This window comes from Perissodus microlepis, chromosome 11 (assembly GCF_051167445.1).
Source record: "Perissodus microlepis isolate ML-2025 ecotype Zambia chromosome 11, ASM5116744v1, whole genome shotgun sequence".
NCBI classification, from domain to species: domain Eukaryota; kingdom Metazoa; phylum Chordata; class Actinopteri; order Cichliformes; family Cichlidae; genus Perissodus; species Perissodus microlepis.
Genome location: NC_140471.1, coordinates 14,604,722 through 14,629,277, shown reverse-complemented (window position 1 = coordinate 14,629,277; position 24,556 = coordinate 14,604,722). Strand labels below are relative to the sequence as shown.

At 40.5% G+C, this 24,556-nt stretch overlaps 1 protein-coding gene and 1 long non-coding RNA gene across 6 annotated transcripts in view; one reads left to right on the top strand and one right to left on the bottom strand.

The window, feature by feature from the left end:
• The window catches only part of LOC146377398 (zinc finger protein 516-like), a 50,302-nt gene that overhangs the window by 3,863 nt on the left and 21,883 nt on the right, over positions 1 to 24,556 (top strand). The window contains exon 1 of one of the 5 annotated variants that reach the window (XM_084942832.1): positions 13,784 to 19,784. The exons of the other annotated variants lie outside the window; for them this stretch is intronic. The gene's annotated coding sequence lies outside the window, so the exon portion shown is untranslated. Of the gene's footprint in view, positions 1 to 13,783; positions 19,785 to 24,556 lie in introns of those variants that run through there. 5 annotated transcript variants of the gene reach the window in all.
• LOC146377399 (uncharacterized) lies at positions 6,556 to 13,796 on the bottom strand. Its single transcript, XR_014801596.1, has 3 exons — positions 13,537 to 13,796; positions 7,690 to 7,743; positions 6,556 to 6,875 (listed from the first exon to the last, which is right to left on the bottom strand). It is a non-coding gene; the product is annotated as an uncharacterized LOC146377399 (long non-coding RNA).

Here is a 24,556-nt window from a genome sequence, read left to right as displayed (position 1 = left end):
CGTTGTTTTGCAGACAGGATTACATTGTCTCCCCCATGTTAGATTTCAGACATTATGTTAAATATTTCTAGGCCTGCGACTCTCGCCCTGTGCTCGTGCCAGCAAATATAACACCCTGCAGCGCGGCACAACAACAATAAATGATCTAACTTCCCCAAATTGACTGTTAGATAATAAATAGCAGTTACGTGTGATCTGAGTCTCATGGATACTAACAAGAATAGGTGTGATAGGCAAACAGATTTAGTCAGTTATGGAGGGGGGTGTTTGGGGAAAAAAGTAGTTTTTCTGAATGTTTAATTGATTTTTTTTGTTTGTTTAGGTTTTTTCCTTTTCTTAATCCAAGAGTGAAGGAAAAGCTGCAAACAGGATTAACTGTAGCTGACGAGTTCAGCGTTGGGGGTATTATTTTTTCTTAGAAGGTTATGTCATAGAAGTAAATAAGCAGTGACGTCACTTGTTGACCATCGCAGCAGAGTGAAAGAGGAACATGACCTGTGTTTAAATGTGAATTATGACGGTTCATCACTTGACTAATACAAATGTAAGTCATGTTCAGGGAGTTGAGAACTTTTTGGAAAGCACAGATGCCTCACATTCACAAACAAGTCCCCGGAGAGCTTATGCATGGCTCGAGTGAAGCCTTTGTGTTTGATTGCCTTCCACCTGCGTGTCTTTGCATAAACCGAAGAAGTGCTGCGTATATCTTCAGTAGAACTGCCTGTCTGTCGCACGCAGTTTGTGCACTCAGTTTTCCATACCTGTGCTTATCAAGATCAAATTCTGAGCCATACCTTGACTTTTTATCTTACCCTGACACTTTTTTTTAAATTTGTAAAGTTCATCCAGCCCCTAACTCCTCCCCTCCTGTTCTTCCTGTATCTGTGGGAGTAAAATTAGCAATTTAATTTTTTTTTTCTTTTTGGAGTGGGGGTTTGTATTGTCCCTTCAGAGTGTAGAAGTGTTTTATTGGTGTGGCGAGAAACAATGAGGACAAGGCAGGGCTTTGTGGTGGCAGAAATGCATTTTTAACCCATGTGAATGAATGGCGCCTCACATTCCACAGCAGCAGGCCCTTTACTGAATGGCAGCACTAACTCGGCTGTTTTCATTACTCATTACTGCCTTGTGCCTTTTCACCATGTACAGAGTCATTTACCTTCACCACACTGGAGGGGGGTTAAACACTATACAGACTCTTGTTTATAGTCGATTTTCAGAACTGGACATGGGGTAAAACTTAGGATTTGCCTAACTGTCTCTTGCTCAACAATCAGTATTAAAGCTGCTCTAGGATATAGACATTAAGAAAGGATGAACTGATAATGTTCAGTGGGAAAGTTCTGCTTGTAGTGATATAATGTGCATGATCTATTGTGACTTTTTAGCTCAGTGTTTTGTCTGTCTGGCCTCGAGCTTTATTGTTCCACTTCATTGTTGATGCTCTCATTGAGTCATTTCCAGCATAGACCTTAAGAGAAAAACTTCATAAATAGTCAGTGTAAAGAGCAAATCATTGGCTAAAAAAAAGGGTATATTTTTCTTATGAACTGATGGGAAGAAAAAAAGTAGTAAAAAAAAAAAAAAGTCGGCAAGAAACATGAATGTTCCTCCTCATAAGCAGGGTGCACAGATTTAAAACAACAATAATAATCCCTGTTAGTATCTTTTTCAGAAAATGGCAATGGCTTAAGTGTCTAAATCTTTTAGTAAAGACCTTTGTAAAAATCCTTTTTTCCCTGTAATACTGGGGTGTGAGCATTCTCTGTTGGTGGTATCTAAGACCTTGCTGAATTCACAGAGAATGGTTCCAAAGCTGGCTAATTGTGTTGTCCTGCATACACAATTCGTAAATCCGATCCATTCAGTCCATTTTCCACTGTAATTACTACCCTGCTTTGACCGTACTTTCTCATCTCTGTCCCAACCGCTCATGGTAATGTTGTGTGGTTTGAAACTATAATTGATATGAAAGGGAAAAAAAGTCATCAAATCAGAGGACAGATATGTTTTTCTGCAGAGGCATATAGTCTGAAGTCATTCTGTGTGCCCTGCTGCCCCCCCCCCCCCCCCCGTTTTCCCTCTCTCAGCTCTTCCTTGTTATGTTTTAGATCATATCAGTGCTTTATACATGAAAGCAAACATGTACGCATCTGCCTTTACATGGTTAAGTAACTTTGTGACATGCTGAAGTTGGATTGGAGATGGGCAATGACGAACGCAAAAACAATTTTCTGGTATGAATCAGAAATGGAAGAGGAAAAAAATCAAACAATTTATTGTCTTTTTACTGGTGCTACACAGCCACATCATTTTAATACGGGGTCTAGTGTCTATTCTGTGGTGATGGCATTGATTCCCTGCTACATGGTGGGGGTTTCCACTCTGAAAGGGCAGTCTCTCTGTGTTAGCCTAGAAACACCAAGCTCCTGGATTAAATTATAAATGAGCCCTCCGTGGGACACGTATTGCTTACTGCTTAGGATAATCAGAAGGAATTTTGCATTTGCTGTCATCCTACACATTTCCAGTGGATGTTTTGTCCTCTCTACTAACTTCTGTTCCTGTGGTGCCCACAGTTTTCTTAAAACTTTTGATAACAGGTGTGCATTTTAATCCCTTTATTCCGATTGCACCTGCACCCTCTACCCCCCTCCCGTATGGATCAATACAGTCTGTGCCAAGCCAAGCAGCATTGTCCAGGTACTAAACTGTGAAGACAGATATCTGTCTAAATTAGACCCAAATAAAATGATGTAGTAATCAGGGGATTAAGATAGGAGAGGGGTTAAGGGGTTAGAGCTGGTGGGGGGTAGGGAGGGGATTTAGGCACAGGCCATTTTAGTCATCTACTCATAGTGTTGGGGTGGGGAGAGAAAGACAATGGTGTTTTTTTTTTGTTTTTTTAAATTAAGTACGCATCTATTCAGCAAAGTGTGATCTTCAGACTTGGGAAGGATTCACTTTTTCCCACCTAAAGTTTACTAATGCAGTGGTGGAAAACCCCTCTGAGACAGCAAGCCCTAATAGGAGTGAATAACTTCCCTTTGAAAGCCATATATAGATTTTTTTTTTTTCAGAAAGAAACCCAGAAAAACCCAGTGTGCACATTTATATAGAGTACATCTGGCACAGCTTACTTTATATCTATCCTTACTAGGGTTACTGATACAATAATGGCAGAGCACAGTTCCCTTCATAAACTAGCTGAAGCTGGTTTAGGTGGGTGTAGGTGCAACCTACAGTAATGATTTTCAACTAAATTCCACATTTTTCATGTTGTAAAAGTCACATTCTAAATACTGTCATTTGCACACATCCACTGAGAGTCTAATGGAAACTGTTTGTGACACAAGGTAGCATTTTTAGTCATTGAGATTGCTCATTTCCAAAGTATTTTAGTGATGTTAGGAGTAGTTAGTGTGAGGGGTTCCTCTTACTGCAATGTATTTTTTTTACTCAGGTTATATTTAAAGTATCTATTTTTTTATGTTTACTCTTTTCTTCTTAGGTATAAGCTTTACAAGAACACATACGTTTGTTTCCATTTTAAATAATGAAATCAACAGCGTAACCCGTGTGTGTATTTGCATGTGCTTTTTATGCCTGATGGTAAGAGCTGGATCTTTGGTTCTTGGTAAAAAGAAAAAACAAACAAATAGAATAAATAACTAAATTAGTATAACACCCCCCTGAAACAGGTCAATTTGAGCTTTTAAAATTTAATATAAATCCTATATTTCCATACTTTGTAGTGCAAAATAGAAAGTACACTAAAATAATGTTAGCAGGCATTTGCAATTGCTGCTGGCAGCCTTAGCTAAATATGGCAGCTCATCCTACTAAACCTAGCAAACAAACATTTTTAAAACATTATCTCCATACCTGAGCTATGTGTGTTGTGTGTCTAATAAGCCTGGTTGCCCTGATACAAGAGCCAAATGCATGCCGTTTACAAAGCATGGCAAAGTTTTCTCTTCTCTTTTTCTAGCAGCCATGCTAACTCTACATGCTAGCATTAGCCTTCTGCTCTTGAGGCAAAACTTGTTAAAAACTTCAATTAGCGAACCCAAACCTCTACAGGACTCGCGCAGGATGAACCAGATATTAAATAGAAAAAGATATAACAGTCGGACTGTTATATCGACTGCTAAACCAGTGTGTCATACATTTGCGCTACATTCTACCTTTTTGACACGTGTAGGTGTGTGCCAGTATTTTTGCAGTTTTCCACCACTGACAGTTTGCCTGGTCTGATTAGCGCTATTGCTGATACTCCTACTAGTTGCCCTAATAAATAATATTTTCACCAGCTGTGAGTAGGCTGGGACCATCACTGAAATCAGGGGTGGGCCCCGCTGAGTGGCTGATGATCTGATGATCAGGGTTGGATATCGACTCCATTTATCAGTGCCGCCATTTATTAGCGGAGGACGCTCACAGCAGGGTTGGGCCTGTAGGGATGCAAGCGGTGTTGCAGAGTCTTGTCAGTGCATAGATTTCTTCAGTTACAAAGAGTGGGATGTGTTGGAGAGTTTTTGCAGAAAATCTGACTCTTGCTTCAGTTCAAACACAAGCTCCTTTGCCACATTACAAGCCACATTGTCCATCACCGTCACTCATGTTGATTTTCCCCCTTACGCATTATTGACGATACAATGAAATAACAACCAGGAGCAACGCAGCGCTGAGCTGACTGCGCTGGATTCATTAGCGGCACTTATCAGGTTTGAGCTGACATAGTGATCATAGTTAATAGATTTCTGCCTGCGTCCATGAACCGAAGCTTGGCATCGTTGCTGTGATTGCTGCTGGATTAAAGAAGAGAAATAAGCTTAGCTGAGAGAAACAGCCCAGAGGACCACGTGGCTATGATTGGGGATTCAGAGAGAGAGAGAAGAGGAGAGGAACGGCAGTCTTTGTCCAGCCCAGATGTCACTGTAGTAGACTGCCCTTATTGATCTGCTGCTTTACACAAACACACACATATCCTGCACACCACTCACATACACGGTCTAATTAGATAGCTATACAAAGGGAATTTAAGAAGTGATACCTTCAATTTGGCTACATAAACACCATTTACCGCTGATTTATTACTTACTTTACATTGAAATATGTGTCTCGTTATAGAATATTCTTTTAACCGAGATAAGAAGCATTCCATATTCACTGTTGCAGAGTGCGTAAGCATACATCAGTTGAAGAATATTTTGAAATATCTCCATCTCTGCATTCTTTCTACCTTGCCTGGCCTGGTTTTTATGTCTGTCCTTTTTTAAGGTTTGGTAAACCAAGACGACACAGTCACTTAGCATGTAGGTATCTGTGTGTGTTTCACAGGGCTCGGCAGGGAGGGGACGCAGCACCCAAACTTAATCCAAACTCACAGCAGCCCAGAGGGCATTAAGGGTGGGTGGGGGGTTGGGTGAACCGTTTCCTAAGAAGAGAGGTTCATTTTTTAACATACCCATTCCCTGCCATTTAATAAACACACTCTAAATGGGGATGCAAATGCCTACAGAAATTTTTAAGAACCCCATTGCTTACATGTACAGGTTCAGATTTTTTTTAAGGCTTCATTTCTTTGGAAAATTCACCACAGTCCAAAAAAACTTATATGCAGGGAAGAAGTTAAGAATAGGTGACTTCCACTCGGGCAGCACAGACAAAGAAAAAGAATGCCACTTATGGGAACTAAAAATGCAAACATAAAAAAAGAGGAAGGTATGAATAACCACTTTAAAAGTACTTTGCAAATATTTTAATTTGTTTTACTTCTTGCCACACTGTCCCTATATATATATATATATACACACACACACACACACACACACACACACACACACACACACACACACACACACACAGGGTTGCCTAATCCTCCTCATTAACTACTGTTGTCGCTCCATTCTTATATATAAAGAAAACTTTAAATACAACACACTTTAAAGTCTGTCTACTTCTCCACTTGACTTGATCCATCTCAAGTGCCCCATATTTACTACTACATTGCTAGCAACGTCTATTAGTTAGAAGAAGTCTTTTTTGGGTGGAGGGGGGGCGGACACAGAATCAGAGAGAAAATGGAAGAGGAGTAGATGTAGTTAGTCCAGATTGAAGGCCAGTGATGTTACATGTCTGACTAACTTAGGGAAACAAGCTGGAAATGTCTCCAGGCTACTGCAGCTAATCATTCAGCCCACAGAGGAACTGATCGTTAGCCACTGATGTCAGCCTAACCTTGCCACGATGTGTTTTAGTGAGTTGTGTTTGTATGTGTGTGTGCGTGCGGGTTGTGGGGGTTATAGATGGAAAGATGGACTTTACTCTGTTTAAAAAAACAAACAAAAAAAACCCCCCGAAACAAATGCTGATCATAATGGATGAGGAACCGCCTCCTGCTAAGGGAATATAACATAAAAATACAACAATTGCTGTAACAAACTCCCCAAATGTTCATGTTTTATTTTTTCTCAAAATGAATCAATAGAATGAATAACAAGAAAGAGCAAAGAAACAAAAACAGAAAAACATCCAACTTTGGGTAATATTTACTCTGAGACCACTGTCTATTCAACTATAGCAAAATTAAAGCCCTCTTGGAGAAGAGGGACAGTCATAGAACAGTGATTACATCATCTCTGAGGCACTGAGGAAGTAGGACCAGGAGGTGCTCTGGGTCAAGCAGGCGTCAGGGTCACTGAGGACAGAGGTGAGGGGGAAGAGGGTCGCCCAAAGACTAGCCAGCTCACCCGAAATCTCAGTGTGGCTCAGACATCCAGGTGAATTGCAAGCATGCATGCGTGATGAAATCAATCTGGATGCAGATTGGAGGCCATGTGCGTGTCTGTGATCTGCTCTCGAGGATTCTCCTGTGCATGGAAGGAGAAGGGAAAACAACCTTATCTCTTTAACTTTTTTTTTATCTTTCTGTGTCTGTTCCATATGGCTGGTAGGTTATAGTTTGCAGTCAGAAGTAGCACAAATACTGAAGCGTTGTTATGACTGGGAGTGACATACGTTGCATTGTGTGCTCTTTCAAGTGAGACCAGCTGAAGATGTAGAGACTAGTTGAGCTCTTTGCCTATGTTTGCCTATTTCTTAGATCAAACTATTATGTAATATTAAAATTAAAGTTCACTTTCAAGAGAAAAGAAGTTACTTAAAGATTTTTTTTGTCTCCCAAGGGAACAATGAGAAGTCTAACAAATGTCCTCAGGTGCTGCCACTTGAGTTAGCATCAGTTGGGACTAAAGACTACAAATCTGACAATATGAAAAAGAAAGACACCCCCCCCCCCCACCACCCAAAAAAAAAGAAAGAAAGAAAGAAAGAAATGGATGTATGAAAATTTAAAGAAGTGATCTGACTTAATCAGCTACTGAGCCTGCTTGAGTGTTTGAGGCTATCAGCTGGAGGCAACATTACCTCCTACTAACATCACACACATCATTCTGGACAGTCGGTGGCAAAGTTGCCTTTGTGTGAGAATTTGGGAAAAACTTTGTGTAGATTAAAAAAATCTGCAGCTTCAGTGGTTTTCATTTTTAGTATTCATTTAGTAATAACACAGTTATAACTGTATTTAATCTTTGACAGCATCATATCCAGTGCATTTAGCCTGTTAAGAACAGAAACCTGTTTTTGGTCTCCCATTGTGTTTCCTGGTTGCTGTCTGCTTTTTACCTCTGTTCCCAGCTGTCTCTCTGTTCGTCTGTTGCTCCGGGGCCTTGCAGTCAACTACACAGGAAAGAAGAGACCAAAGATAGGGAGCTTTTTAGCACCCCCTCCCCACCTTTCCCCCCACCCCCCATCCACAACACACAACCCTAACACCCCAACATCCACAGCTACTAGCAGCAGCAGCAGCAACACTCTTGATGCTTTGTAAAGAATCCCTCAGCACACAGACAGCCTCCCTTTAGCTATCTGCCTGGCCTCAGTGCCCTGTTCCTACATTGTATCCAGATGTGAGGAGGATGGTTGAAGGGAGGAAGGTAAAAGGGCCCCTGGTACTGCCCTCCCCAGCCCTAGACCATACCAGCTAATCCCATCCCAATAGCAAAGATTTATTAACAAACTCCCTGCTAAAAAGAAATGAGGCCAGCAGAGCAAATATCCCAGATTTTCATTTCAATATTTGCACATGTTTAAATGCTGCACATAGCAACAAACAGCGCAGTGGCCGTTTCTGCTCTTTTACCCTGAAACTAAAACCGAGGAGATGAAAATCTGTTGCTCTTAAATACAACTGGCTGCGATCATCTAATCCCTGGCTGCAGACCTCTATTTAAAGAGCGTAGCCACTAATCCCATCAGATTATACCTGACCAACTGTACAAAATCACCTAATTAATAGTCTTAAGGATGGTCACAAAAGGCGGGCTTCCCTTGAAAATAAGACCTTAATAAATCATACAAAAAATCTGACCCATATACAGAGTCCTAATCTCGGGCATAATCTCAAACACAGAAACAGGAGACTCAAGGTCAGAACTCCTCATGATCAGGACTCGTCTAGAAACTACAATCTGGAAGTGGGTCAAAAAACTCCCAAAACATTTTAATGCAGTAAATGCATTACTTTACACTGAATCATACTGAGACCACCGTGAGATGTAAATTCCCCCTTAAACCAATGCTATAGTTGTACTATCTGTAACGTCGTACTGGCTTACTGCTGTACATATACTGATATGACTCCTTTAAATGCATATTGATTTTTTTTTAAATTTGGTTTGTGTCCCAGAAGCAGGTGGTGTACTCAGATTTAAGTACCTGGGCAGCAAGCTCTGTGCCATGCATGTGCCAGGTAGAACTAAGGAGGAGGTTTTACGGTTCTGTGTGGATGAATTAGAGTACTTGTATGAGCAAAAAAAATCAGTTTGGGCCAAATTTAAGTTCAAATTTAGAACTTCTGTTTCTATTTTCAAACGTCAATGGAATTGTTATGGGCAGCTTAAAACAAGTGCTGCTGCTAAATGTGTGGAACTAATTTAGACTGCCTTATTAGATCAGTTCAGTGCATGAGGTATTGGTTAATTCTACAATAAATACATAATTAATTAGGCTGCATCACACTGGAAATATAAGCAACTAGTTTCCTTAGTCTCCTGCCCTGACTCTTTCCAATGCTTCCACATTATTGTCCACGTGTACGACCACATATATGATCCTAAACTATATTTGCTGCTATGACAGTGCCATATTTTTTTTCCTTTTTGTATGGTAGAGCCCTGCTTATCTTAAATTGATACTATTGCAAATGCAGGTTTATCAGCAGACTTTGTGTCTGCCTCCATGTGTTTATGTTTCTTATTAGAAGTTAGCTGTGTCCATTTTTAGTAACCTATCCTGCCATCTTCAGTCAGTACAATGTGTTGTGTAAAGTTGTCCACTGGTGCGGTTTGGAGAGAGGGACTGTGTGTAATCCTCGATCCTCTGTCCCTCACTTCATGTGTGAGCTGTTGCTTTTTAGCAGTGGTTAGGTGGCTGGTTGCCTGGTTTAAATGGCCTGGGTAATGCAAGCAGCTCCCACTGGAGGTTTCTGATCTCTTTAGGGAAAGCTGTGCAAACATCACTGTTTGATGCAATATTTGCCTTCTCCTATATTATCCTCAGCTGCCTGTCCAATTTAATGACTCAACATTAAGTGGTGAGCTGCGTCAAGCTGCTACAATTAAGAATTTGGGCTTTTTCTCAGACTTTCATTATCAGAATACAAAATTGATTGTTCACTGAAAAGAAGACTAGATGGGTAGATTGCTACAACTACATAACTTGAACAGTTATGGCTAAGCACATAACTCTAATAACTCTAGTTTTTCTTTAATATAATATACAGTCATCTTGGTGCGATGGACAAAACTTAATTCAAATTCAGTCAGATATCTCCTGGAAGTTAAAGAGTTCATCGAGATTGAGCAGAGGCAAAGCTGCCAGACAGCCTTTTTTTCTACAGTTTGACTTGACCTTCAGGAGGTTTTTCATCTTACATTTTTAAAAGTTAACACAATAGAAAGGTATGGAACACAGTGAGTTAAAAAATGCTACAAAGTTTCTCTGATCATGAATTGAAACATGGCCATTGTGGTTGTGTGGTGTGCCTTAACCACTGGTGCACCAGACATAATATTTCAGGAACAATATGTTCTCTCCAGAATTGAATGATAAACTAACTCATTAGCAGTGTAGGGACTAACGCGTTATTAGGTAACGCGTTATAGTTAACTACGTTATTATTGTGGTAACAAGCACGGTAACTAGTAATTATGCCAAAATCAGGAACGCGTTTATCGTTTCTGGGATTTAGATAGGGTCGTTATTCGTTACTTCGTGTGTTGCGTTTGACTTACCTCGGAAATTGGAACACAGACCTGGGAATAATGTCACACTCGAGTAAATGGCGTTCTGTTTAGCTTCGTCAGAGAAGTCGGGGTTCCAATATGGCGACGCCCTCGAAAACGCTTGTTTTGCTAGCCCTCTACAAAAACAAATTACTATTAAACACATATGCAGCTCATCTGCAGTCTGGAGTTACCTACATCTTCCTACTCGGAAGGCAGAATTTCTGAGTTCCGAGTACAATCGAAAGCACCACGACTGCAGTTTCCGTGTTGGACATAAAAAGTGCACATGACGCTGTGACGTAGGCTAGAATCTTAGACCACTGAAGCACTTAATCTACCATCATATTTTATTTATCTACATGACCTGACTGGAGGAAATATTATTTTGGTTAAATATTGACTATTTATGAGGCTGAAAATATTTATTATTTTATTTTATTTTTCTTTGTGAGGCTGAAAATACTTTTAAGTTTGCCCGCCATTACTGAACATGAGGTCTCCAGTTGGTGCAGTTCAGCTGTTTTCAGTTAAGTTTACAAAGAATGGACAAACCTCACTGTGTTTATGTTGAACTATTTTTGCACTAAATTATTTGCACTATTTTGATACCTACAGCTCCTAAATGGTCTGAGGTACAGTTTAGTGTTGGCACTGCTAAAAGTATACTTTCTACCCATTTCAATGGCAAAAATAAATATACCTTTCAAAAGTTTATGTCGTGTTTTGTTATCCACTGCTTCTTCCTAGTGATACTACGTACAAAGATTAGATTTATAACACTGTTGCATCAACCCCAAAATGATGTGTTTGCATTTATAGAGGTTTGAAACAATAGAAATAGATTAAAACAGACAGATAAAAAGTGACACATAAAACAAACATTGTTCATTTCTAACTTAGTTTCATTCATTTCATCATTAACTTGCACTCACACTACTACACTGCCATTTTAGGTTCAGGCCATTAGGTGACACACTGCATTATTTGGCAGGATAGCACTAACATGTAAGCAAGCTAGAAGACTGGCATCCTTGCTGGTATCCAGTTAGGGAAGCAACACATTAATAAGAGAATTCTGAATAAAACCAAAGTTAATTTGCCAAGTAACTAGTTACTTTGAAAGTAACGAATAACTTGAGGTAACTGAGTTACTTTTGATAGAAGTAACTAGTAATGTAACTAAGTTACTAATTTAAAGTAACTTACCCAACACTGCTCATTAACTGCATAAAGTCTGTTGTAGACTACTGTAGCTCCATGAACACACTGTGACAGCTAAAGAAAAAGGCAAAGTCTGACTCTGAAAGAGTCTAACCACACTATTACTCTTTGAGGCCATAATTAGCCCCAAAGTTGCTTTGAGGTAAGCTACCAGAAGTATGGTAGCATATCAATAGCTAGAGCAACAGCATGCTCTTTGTGATTTTTAAAAGAGGTAACATATGCTAACCTTCCAGATTTAGCATCTTAACATGTTTACATTTGCTAACAAATTTAAATTTGGTGCTCAATGAAAATCACATTTAGTACATTTAATGCTCATGAAAGTATTATCTCAATAAATACTCGAACGTCAATAAAAGTTAATGGAAAGTCATTGTGTAGAGTTTATCTTGGATCACAAACGTTAGCCACAGCAGCTCTCCAAAAAAGGTATTTTTACAAACTAGAGATGTCAAGCTAACTTAATGATGGAACTGTGTGTGATTGTACACAGCAAAAGTTATGTGGGCAAGTAGGCTACTCTTTATAGTTGTTATATACCTTTGTTGCCATCATGTTACAATCTGAATCAAAGTACTATGATAAACCATGTTTATCATCAGTCAGTGAGGTGCTAAATATATTAAATTCAACTGTTTTAATCATATAGCGCTGATGCCCAGCAGCTATCACCTCAAGGAATTTAATATTGTATACTACAGACCTTACAAATTAAAAGTACCACTGAATCATTTTTCTACTGAAAGCTTCAGTTTTTATTTAGCAATAATAAATAACAGGAAAATATAAGAACTACAAAAATTATTTCATTACTAAAACTGTTGTTCAAAAAGTCTGAAAACCTAGTGTTTCAGAATTATTAGAGAATTTGTTATAGTTTCACAAACTCATACACTGCATGTACAAGATACTTGTACATGCAGCAATTTGTTATCATTAACTTATTATTTGTTATCACATAACCTATTACTAGACAGGGTGGCAGCCTGACGTTCATGCCGGTATACGTTCTGCTTGCTTCTACATGTCAATCTGGTAAACCCACTACTATGTAAACAGTGCAACTGGTGCAGATCAGGTTGTGGCATGGAGTTTTATTGCAAACAGGCGGCTTGCATAATTCTGCTTGTTTGCCAGTAGAATGAAGTGATCTGGTTTTCTTAGGCCCACCTGCATCTGGAGGGAAAATAAACTGACATTGTGGGCTGATTTAGATGCATATGGAGTGTTTTCCTCCCTGTTTTGTCATATGTATATTCATCTGTTAGAAACACTTGAAGTGTCTTGGATGTAATTTACTTAGTCATTCACAGGTTTTTCATGTTTTGGAGTTTTTGTGTGTCACCCACGCAGGTGTTGTTCATCTTCCTTTTTTTGTCATGTTTTGCAAGAAAACTTGTCAAATGTGACTTTTGGCTGCTGCTTCTTTGAAACAAGCTTGTTCAGTTAAACCTCTGAAGACAGATGTTCCATCAGTATATAAAGTAGCAGATTTAGATCTCTTTTTTTCACTGTTATGTACAAACATTAGAAATCTGTAGTGGGAGATTTTTTGTTGTTGTTGTTGCCTGTTTGATTTAATATTTTTCAAGTAAAATATATCAAAACAAAGTAAGAAATATCCTGTGTTTAAGAGCTCATGCAGGTATATGAAACGTGACAAACAGACATGCATGTTCACACGCACACATCCACATTTGAGCTGCACAGCTTGGTTGGAGGAAGAGGGGAGGGGGTTGTTACAGTGTAACTATACTAGCAGATTGTCTCTGTAGGACTGTTGGATGAATGTTAAGAGACAGTGCATTCTAGCCAATTTCCTGTGCTGTGGTTGCTCTGCAAATAATCGCTGTGATGTCTGGTATTGGTGTTTGGACTCTGCTCTCCTGAAGAATTTGATTACAAGCAAAAAAAGGGAGAAAATGCAGTACTAATGAGCTAAAAGTTTTCTTTTTCTTACCAATCTTCTCAACAGACAGTGGTGATTTGCAGTCCAAATTCCTAAAAATATTGCATACGCCTGTAAAATGGACATCTGCAGTGTGCAGCTCCAACGCTGCAGCTCTCGCACTCTCTCTTTCTACCTCGATCTCCCACATCTTCCCTTCTCGCTCCTCTCAGTCAGCTCTTATTATCCTAATCCATCTCCTGCCATGACTTTACATCACTATTTACCACTTATCTTCCCTCTGCTGCCCTCCTTCTCATTATTTGCTCAGCCTTTTCTACTCTCCCTGACATGCATCTATCTCTCTCTCTTGTTTCTGATGCTGCCTTGTTTTCCTCTGTATTGGTTTAGGGTTTTTCCACTGGGCGGGTTAACAAGCCAGCATGATTTCATCAATGTGAATCAGTCAGCCTGATAAGACGTGACCCAGATGGGATCTCCAGTTCTTTTTATACAGCCATCAATCACGACCACCTAGCCACATAAGCTCACACTAACAGTAATGCCTGTCAGCCTGTGCACAGCCTGAAATATGGCATGTAGCTTTAGTGCGCTCTTTAGAAAAACTCTGTCCCACATGAAAGACTAACAATGTTTGTTATTCTCATCTTGCATCCCCAGTTCCTGCTTGTTGCTTCTTTTTTTTAAATTATTTTTGGCTATGAAATCCTAGGCAGATGTTACAGTCAGTGTACACACACACGTGCACACACACACATTCACACACACGGACACATAAACAACTCCCGGAATATTCCTCATAATGGTCAATAATAAGTTTACAGTAACCTCAGTGAACTTTGTGGAATCTTATATTTGCAGTGGTGTCACTTTCATATTCCCACTGTAATAATCCCCCAAGGCCCACTATGTTTCTAGGTCAGTGATTTTATAGACATTTGCTTTGTATGCTAAAAAAGTGTTAGCTTAGTAAAGAAATAGAAAAGTATACTGCTATACCTCTCTTGTCTGTGCAGTAAATGTTAATCTAACACCAGCAAATTAGCTTAGCTTCCAAACTAAGCAAATTTGCTTAGCTTAGCTTCCTAGCTAATGTTGCTACGTCGCTGCAAATTGTCTCTTTGTTCTTTTAAGCGCACTCTTACAGCATAGAAACAAAAAAACAACCAGTCCTAAATTTAAACTTGTTATGTTTTCTCAAATTTCAAATTTTACAGGTTAACAAACAAAAAACCAAATCTTGTTTGCCTGTTTTTAGTTATTTACTGCAAATTTTCATTTTGAAGATGGCAAACCATGTCTGTTCTTTAAATTACTGTGGTTTACTAACAATACAAGTAGCAGTCTGTGTAAAAGATGACTGTAACTGCTGTGACATTACCTATTTGTTTTTGAAGTGCCCTTTTAACACCCCCGACCGTTTCCATTGTTGTCATCCTGAGAGCCAAATTACCCCCCAGATGTGATGAGGAGGGGTGGGTCTGACTCTAAACCTACTTGGTTAAAGACCTCTGACCAGCTGTTAGCCAGTGAGTTTCAGTGTGGTTTAATACCACAGATAATCCTCTATCTTGAAAAATAGATTACAAAATAGACTCTATTGTTTATCCAATATGACCCAAAATGAGTAACTGAGCCCATAAATTAAACAGTAAAATGTTTACGAGGGCTAAGTCAGAAATCTGTTTCCCCATAGACTTTTATAGAGCTGAAGTCTTTTTGCAATCACAACTATCACCATCTGGTGGCCTTCAGATGTAATGCAGGTTAAAGGTACGTCTGTGTGAGCTACATCATTACTCAGTGAGCAAATGGGTGACTGGCCAAGTTGTAGCTCTACATTTGTATGGCTGTGCTAAGTAGTGGTTTCCCCCTCATCTGAGAGGTTTGCGAGGATAAGAACCTCTAGCAAAATAGTGCATCAGAAACTACTCAGTAAGCTCTAGTTTTCTCTAATAATTTGGACAGGTATTTACACAGAGATAAATTAAGTTAAACACTGCAAATGTGGGCATCATTACCTGACCTTTGTCTTTGTCTGGCTTTTTTCTTTTTTGTGTGCTATATTAGAAATCTTCATTATAGAAAGTAATGCTTATGAACTTGTTTTCTTCACGGTGTCTTTGAATATTTTGTCCTCGTGGGTTTATAAAGGGGAAGTGCCATCTTCTTACCTACTAGGCCAAAAACAATCAGAAGTGCAAGGTATCGGCTGAAAAAAGGAGCGCTAATTAAGCTAATGATCTGCTGGCAGTGACTTCATATCTGTGGAACAGGTTAAGTGTTTCAAAAGAATGTGAAACTTGTGTGGGCTTGGGTTCGGTTATTAATGTAGCTTAGCTTTAACTTAGCAGTACACACAACAAAGTGCTTTCATGCACATTTGACTACTCAGTTATTTAAATGTATTAGCTATATATTTACCTATATATTATTATTGTTTGACAGCTTTACATTTACTTTTAAGTTTAAGCAGCTGACGCACACACACAGATGGATAGAAATGCTACGCCAGTGTGCTCTGCTATGTTTGCCTACCATCTAACATTCAAAGCTGTATAACTGAACTGACCAAAAATAAGTGAAGTTCCTGTGTGAAATGTGCATAGACTGTAGTCTGGTGCAAATATTGAGAATCTTACTTCCACTATAGTGTAACTCAGATATTGTTAGAAACAACAGTTATGCACCATGTCAGTGGGCATTAATTCAGCAAGCTAGCCATGACTTTATTATGCCTGATATTTTTGTCATATACCATTAAAACAAGCTATATGATAGCTATAATAATTACCTGCGACGCTCCCATCCACAAAAGCAAAAAAAAGTGAGCATGGCATTACTTATTCGCAAATCCACATACAATGATGTCTTTAAACTTTTTTTGTACGTAGCAGTTTTTTCAAGGGAAGTAATTGAATTTTGGCCTGAGGTTACTTTGTTTGGAGTTTTGTTTCTTTATTGTGTGTGTGTGTGTGTGTTTGTACTCTATATCAGTGTGTGAACACCCCACAACAACAACAACTGCCTGTTTGAGCCCACACACTATTTCTGTAGTAGAGCCATCAGGAGATTTCTGTGGAAACCCTCCCATCCTGTATTCCACACACACACACACACACACATACACACACACACACACACACACACACAAAGACTCAAAAACAGATCTGTTGCCCTGTTTGGTTCTCATATGTGCTCTTGACAACTCTTACAGGATGTGATCTTCAGATTTTGCCCAAAGGTAAAGGTTTGAAAAGAAAAGCACAGCAAGTAACGAAAAAGCAAATAACCAAGCAAATCAGCAGCCAAACAAACAAACTGTATTCAAGCACACACACAAAACCGCCCCACACATTCTGAGAGACACCTAATGCAACACCTCGGCATGGACACCTTTTTACGTTTTCCAGCAGAACATTGGACGCTAACACATTTTAAATACTATGCTGAGGAGGGTGATGTTGAAATTTGAGATAATGTTTGTGGAAACGCTCCAGTCTGAAGTAAAATTTCAGCCTTTCTAAAAAGCTGCAAGGGGAATCATGATAAACACAAGGCCTTTAATAAATCGCATTGCCATAGCTAGCTGGTAAAATAAGCAATAAGTTAGTTGTGATTTTTGTGAGTCAATTACAAAAAGATCTTCTTGGCTGTTGTCTCAGTGATGCTCAGTCTTTGTGCTGTTGTTTGGGCGACTTAGCGCAGGCTCAGAGACGCCCATTAGTATGCAACAGCTTGATCAATACAAAATTTACTCTATCCCTCTCCCACGTTGATTGTGTGCAAGCGACATCTCCACGTGTGTGCACCTGTGCGCAAACTCGCTAACCGCCTGACTATCTCTCCTCGGCAAGCCACAAAATAAAAGGGTTACATCAGAAAGTGTGTCAGGGTGGAAGACTGGTGGCCAACTTTGAGGTCGCTGGTCTAATTACACTTCAGAGAGATTGATTTAAGTTCAACTGCAGAGGTCGCGCGGGGCTGCGGGCGAGACTGAGGAGAGTGCGGAGGAAGAGGATGAAGAAGGCAGGGAGAGTGGACAGTAGGGAGTGGGGTTAAAAGAGATGGAGAAGTTTCAATTTAATTCTACTGAACGAGTGGCTATAGTGCCTTCGCCACTGTGCTTCTTCTTCATCTTTCTCCCAACCCTAATGCCTTCAGTTTTACCCTGAGACAAAGCATATAAATGAGTTGCATTTGCGGCCTTTCACACAGATCCGAGCAGTAAAGAATGAAACGTCTTATCTTTGATCAAACACTGCTGCGACTCTCTAAATGACTTGTTTGTTTTTGTGTGCAGAACGGTTCTGCTTGAGTGGCCGTAAATGTCTTTCCATGTAAGGGAAAATCAAAAAAGATCCCCTTATATAAGGACATTCTGATCATCCTTACATCCACTCCAGTGCTTTAGGATTAAGACTTGGATTTTGGGGGTTGTGGTTAGATTAATGTTGGGCTCGGGGTTAAAGTTAGGTTTAGTGGCTTAGGAACCAACGATTAAAAAAACGCAGTCTCGCACAAGAAGTCTTGTCTTTCGCAAGAAACGTGTCTGCTCGTTTTTGAACTTGGAGGTAATTTACGCGAGGGTTATGATGGTTTAGTCTGCGCTGCACGGTGACAGTAGATCCTAGTTTGTGTATGTGTGTGAGGAATGCTGCTGTGGTTTAGGAGAGGGCTAGAGACGGTGTGTGTGTGTTGAGGGGGGCACTGTGGGCAGGAGCACCCAGGGGTTAACGAGCGGTGTGAGAAAAACAGGCAGAGTTTGAGAAGGAGGGGGAGGGAAATATGCACACACTCATGCGCACACTCATATATACACACACACACACACACACACACATAGTGTCTCAGAGGAAGCCAAAGATGGTTGGGTCCATAAGAGCAGGCAGCGCTTGTTGGCTTTATACTTGTGGGAGCAGGTATCAAACAATGGAAAATGTAGTGTTCTCACAATTCTTTGCAGGGGGGACAAAAGTACTGGCCTGTATCCATTTTCATGTGATACACGAGAAGCCCCAAAATAATAATAATAAATAAATAAATTTAAAAAACAGCTGTCTCTTTTGATTGCAGTTGCAGCCACAGTGAATCGTACTGAAAGACAAAAGCCTCCATTGCAGTGTGTTTGGTTAGTGTGTGGGCCTGAGAACTGCACTCTTCTTTTTCCTGACCCGTCCAGTAATCCCACAAGCATGTGTGGGTCACTAAAATGTAACATGACAGCATTGACCCAAACACCTGCCACTTCCTAAACACACAGACACACACACACAAAAGCGCACATACATAAACAGAGACCCAGTGGGATCTTTCTATCCAAAGGCCCTTCTCACGCAAATAGAGTAGGCAGGCAGGATCCCTTCTCAGTCTATTTATCAGAGAAGGGGGGGTGGCGGTTTGAGGAGAGACAGACAGCATGGACCCCCTCTATTGTTCTGGCTGGGTTTAAGGGATGGGTGGGGGGCGTAGGGATGGGACCAGGGATAGGATGGGAATTGGAGACCCCAACAATGCCACAAAACCCCCCACTGCTTTTCCTGCTTATGAGAATGACCTGCTCTGACAAGAGAAGGAAGAGAGGGAAAACTATAATATCACTCAGCCCACAGCGGACCCTGATTGGTCAGAGATCTGGTTATAGGTTAGCCCTAAGTGGGATTCAGTTTGGAGTCACAAACTCTGCCGGACCTCATTCAGAGAACACCAAATTCTTTAGGGGTGGGGTGCAGGATGGGAAAATGGAGGAGGTCAGATCTTGTCATTAGACTATGTTTAATTTGTTAAATACACAATCAGAAGAATCAGGCATGAGTGGGTACAGACGGTCTGAGCCAGAATCAAAACAAGTCATTTAAAACTAGTCACTTTTGGGCATCGCAGCTAGCATTACCAAGAAGAATCCAGCACAAAACGGGACTACAAGTTGCTTGAACCCACATCTGGACCACATCCATCTGCAGTTCATCTCTAAAGGAAGTCCATCTCCTGTCTAGCTTTCACACACACACACACACACACACACACACACACACACACACACACACACACACACACACACACACACACACACACACACACACAAGCAAGCATATTTTTGGTTTATGGTGGAGATATGTGAAAAATGTTGCAGGGATGATGACATACATTTCTTAGCAGTGCAGGAATAATGTACACAATTCTGAACATATTTTACTGACACATGTTTTTTTTTTTTCTTTTTTTTCTAAAGTGAAGAAAGAAAGTTTTATGTGTGTTTCCTCCTCACAGCTGCTGACAGGATTTTTGGTATATGGCATGTAAGTCAATAAATAGTACTTAACAGCAACTGGAGCAGAAACTGATCTGTGAACCACAAAAAGTTGATTCTTTTTTTTGTTTGTTTGTTTGTTTTCCCAGCTACAGCGTTTTTACCCTAAAAATTTCAGAACTCTCCTGTGTGTGTTTCTTTTTTTTTTTCTTTTTTTTTGTGAACATCCTGTAGGTGTGTGTTAGAGATGCCTATCCGGCTGTGGTCTATTTCTCTCTCTTCATCGTGGCACATACAGCAGACCTCTTTGTCTGCCAGTTTAGAGCTGGGTGGGAGGTGAAGAGCAGTTTGTTCATAATGGATTATTGATTGGTCTGAGAATACACTGCGTGTGTGTGTGTGAGTGTTTAAGACTCCATCGCCTCTGTCCCACTCTGAGCATTGAATGTCTCCACTTTATGAGCAACTGTATAGAGGATAGTAAGTTTATTTGTAAAGTGCTCCCTGTATGTTATGCTCCATGAAGCTGTGTGTGTGTGTGTGTGTGTGTGTGTGTGTGTGTGTGTGTGTGTTTGAGAGAGAGAGCCCTTTCTGTATGTGCTGTTAAGATATCAATGCTGCCTGTATGAAACAGTGGTAAAAGCCATCATTGTGCATATATGGACGTTCAAAAGATGTGTGTGTGTGTGTGTGTGTATGTATGGGACATTAAAAGACCCCTCTGTTTTGCTTGTTGATTCCACAGTTCCCCCTGCATGTATGTGTGTGTGTGTGTGTGTGTGTGTGTGTGTGTTCATTTTAACAGAAGGTCCACTCTTTATTTTTCTCCCCCTCTGTCTATTTTTTTTTTCGTAACCTCAAACGCTGATCTCTGTGCTGCTGTGTGGGAGGGAAACAGATGCCATCTCTGCTGAAGGATGTCCCACATGAGAATGACCTAGAGTCGTTACCAGTGATAAGGTGACAGCGTGAGTGACTGACTGCGTTATGAAAGCCAATCTCCTCAAACCCGGGTACGGGAGATTTGTGCCGTGGACGCCTCTGAGGCGACTGCTGTGATGAAGGCAGAATGGTGGCATTTTCTGTCACAAAAGAGCAAAACGGCGAGGGCGAGCAAACAGTTGCAAAAACTGTGCAGCCAAATGGGAGCATGCCTTTTACTCACATGTTCTCTGCAGGCAGAATATACGGCCTCTAGAGGGTGCTGTTGCAGCCGATACTCTTAAATAAATTGTGCTTGCCTTGCTACCAGTGGTGGATCTAAATGGATGAAGCTTGGTTTTTACGTCTGCCTTTGCGACGGCACTACTGTGTGAAAACAAATCTGTAAACAGATCCTCTGCTTGCACAGTTTGACACTGTTTTTTTTTTTTTTTTTTTTTTTGAGATTCTCTCCAGATGTGAACCCCGGAAGATCCAGAAATAAAAAAAATTAAAAAAAACGAGCCAAGCTGCTCTGTAAAGGTTGCGCAGGGTTGGGAAAATGAGAACGGATTTCCTCCTCTTACCGGTTTACAACTGCTAGGGTTTGGCGTTCAGAAGGCAGATCAGCTGAGGTGAACGTGTCAGGAAGGAAGACAGGAAAAAGATTGTGTTTTTTTTTCTTCTTATTTGATGCAGCAGTCATTATCAGCTGAGTGTGTGAGACTCAAAGGAGGCTTAAGTGTCCGTTAATGGCATGTCTGATATCTAAGTGGCAGTTTTGCCAACTGGGTTTAGACTGATCATTGTGTTTGAGGGTGATCTGTTTCCTGCAAGTAACCAAAAAAAGGTTAAACACTCCAGTTACTAAGTAGCTGATAAACACAGTAAACTAGGATCATTTTCCAGCTATGTGCTCTCACCATCTCCAGTCCTATTAATTCTTCCCCTCTTACTGTGCGCGAGGTTAATTAGCTGGAGGATGTCAATGATAGTCACAAAGTGGAATGGGCTCCGCGTCTCAGAGAAAAACTCCTATCCATTTATTGTGCCACGGTGATCTTTAGTAGAGCTTCTATCTCTTTTTGTTTTTGATGACTTTGATGATTGGTCATTTTCTCTGTCTCTCCTGGACTGTTTCTCTCTCCTTAAGCCAATTTGTCTTTTTTTTTTTTTTCATCCTTTAGCCTCTATGGCGACAAGCCTGCATTGTTTCCCTTCTGGTGGTTAATCTCATTACATTTCAATTGGCACATGTGCTTGTCTGGTGGATGACAGGCTTACAGTTGAATAGTCTCAACCCCTCCCAGCCCTCCTGACCCCCAGTCAGCAAGGCCATTTAATAGCAAATAAGATCATTATCCTCTGTTTTTAGCGCCAGAACTGGAAAAAACTACTAAGTACTAATGAGTAACATTAGGATGGAGACAGAGAGCAGATGGAACAGATTGAGGGGAAACTGAGGTGGATAAATGGCTGTGGGTAGATGGCTTTGTTTTCCTTATTGTCCCTCATCACTTGAATTTCTGTCTGTTACAGTGACAACTGGAGTCTTCTCGTGATAATATTTGGCTCATATAACAGTTTATGAATATCTTCTCTAAGATAGCTATATAAATTAAACACTGCGCCATGGGTCATGGTGTTAAAATAATAAGGCCTTAGCAATTACAGCAGCAAACTGTGGTGCTCTTTCAGGAGGCTGCACAGATGAAATGCAGATCATGAACTTACAGTAGTAATTATTCTACATACAGTGATACTTCTAATGCTTCTGATCTAAATCAGCAGCTATGCTAGCGGCTCTGTGACACTAAATTTAGGCACCGCAGTGCGCTGAAATTCTTAAAATGGCACTGAAATATTGAGCAGGTCTATTGTTATCTAGTTTTCCTTGTATTAGCATGTTAGCATTTGTTGCCACTAAAAACAGAGTGCAGTTTAGACAGATGAGGATTTCATTAGTAATTCATTCATAAACTGACAAACTCTTGTATTAATTCTATGCAAATCCACGACACGACATCAAAGCCCAGTGCATCCATTAGGCCTCAGTCACACAGGCCTAGAGACCTGTCAGCAACCCCCTGTCAACCTCCGTTTGCTAGGAAAAAATGTGTATCCTTTGACCAGCTGCTGTCTGTCACCGGCTAAAATCGGTATCAAAGAGGGTGTGACACCAAAAACCTTGGAGTTGCTTTTGTTTCCATCAAATTGCTGCAGTTTGCATGGACGGTGGCAAACTCCTGGCAAGTGAGCGTAGCAAAAGGTGAAAAATTGCTATTCAAACCTGAAACAGAGAACATTTGCCTTCAAATAAAAGTTGTGCTTTAACGCTGCGTCCCGCATGTTTCAAAAGGAACAACTTTTGCGCATGGACTTTTCACAATTTTATTTCTCATTTGGAAAGTAGCTTCCAACTGATTGCAGACTAGTCCGTTTTTCCTTGCAAACGGTTGGTGACCATAGCAACCTGCTAGCAACCAAAGCAATCGCACGGAGGTTTTTCAGTATAGTACAACCTTTTGTTAACTGGTGTTTGCCAAAAGGTTGCCGACCACTCTCTAGGCCTGTTTGCCTGGGGCCTTACATACTGAGATCTTTTTAAATTGATAAGTAAAAACTTGGAAAAGGACCACAAAGGTCATATTTAATCACCTGCATTGGGGTTATGCATGCCACTGCCATCCACAAAGCCATGCCCTTAACACTGTGTATGCTTTTACAGGTTGAGAGTTTTCAGTTGAACAGAAATAGATTATGATAAACTGTATTATGTTTAGACAGTTGTCTCGATCTGATACAGTACTTTATTTCAGGGTAATGTGAGGCACAGCTGCACTTATGGCAGCAATGGTACGTCTTCACTAGAAATCTTAGCAGACTAAGCTCGCCCAGAGGAAGCATGGTAGCCTACTGAGGCTGATTTCAATAGCATAAATCATTCTTGAGAGATAGATAGCTTTGGTGCAGGGTAGTCATTTTCAGTGCAAGAATTTAAGACACATGATTGTTCTGGTGCTAACTTTCCTCCTCCACCACCTTATACTCTTATGATTATGATCAATTATCCACTTATAATTAGAGCTCGGCAGTAACTCAGCTCACGGGTTCTGACACTTTATGTATAAGCCTGTAATAATGTTGTCAGTCAGATTTCACATAGTTCATGCTTTCAGGCAGGTTTCCCATGGAAATCTTTTCATGCTTGAGAGTTTTGTGATAGTAACTTATATGATGTGTCTGGTTTTATAAAGGAAAATGTTTCCTTGTTTTAAATCAACAGGGATGTCTTATGCATTGATGTTTTAATGAGCTGACGGGTAGAAAAGAATAAAGATGTGAATGACCTTTTTATCAGTATTGTGAAAGAGTGGGACAGCCCATGAGGAAAAACGTCAATATGGTGAAAAGGAGGCACTTTGAACAGTATGCAGGGTACACTATGGCTAATTCAGGTTAGGCCTGGATTTTCAGGATTGTTGGTATAAAGAAATGGCGTAGACACAAACAGTTTAAGAAAATCAGTATTTCACCTGTTCATGGAAATACTGTGTATGCAGTCAACACGGAAGTTTCTGTTTGTCTCATCGCTCTCTCTTATCTATCTCTTTCTGTTTGACTCTCTCTCTGACCCCATTCAACTCCAGTCGAGAAATCGAGCAAAGCAAACTGTCTGAAGAGCCACTTCCTGTTGTGTACTTAAGATCCCTGTCATGTGATAGAATCAGTTGAGACGGGTGCATGAGGCCACTGTGGGGAGGGAATATGGTGGCACTGCTGATGTTGCTGATGTGAAAGCGCCCCCCCCCCCCACCACCACCACCACCACTCCTCCAGCACCACCCCCACCCAACTACAACCCTGATTGTGTAAAGTGTCGACTCAGCCATTGTGTCA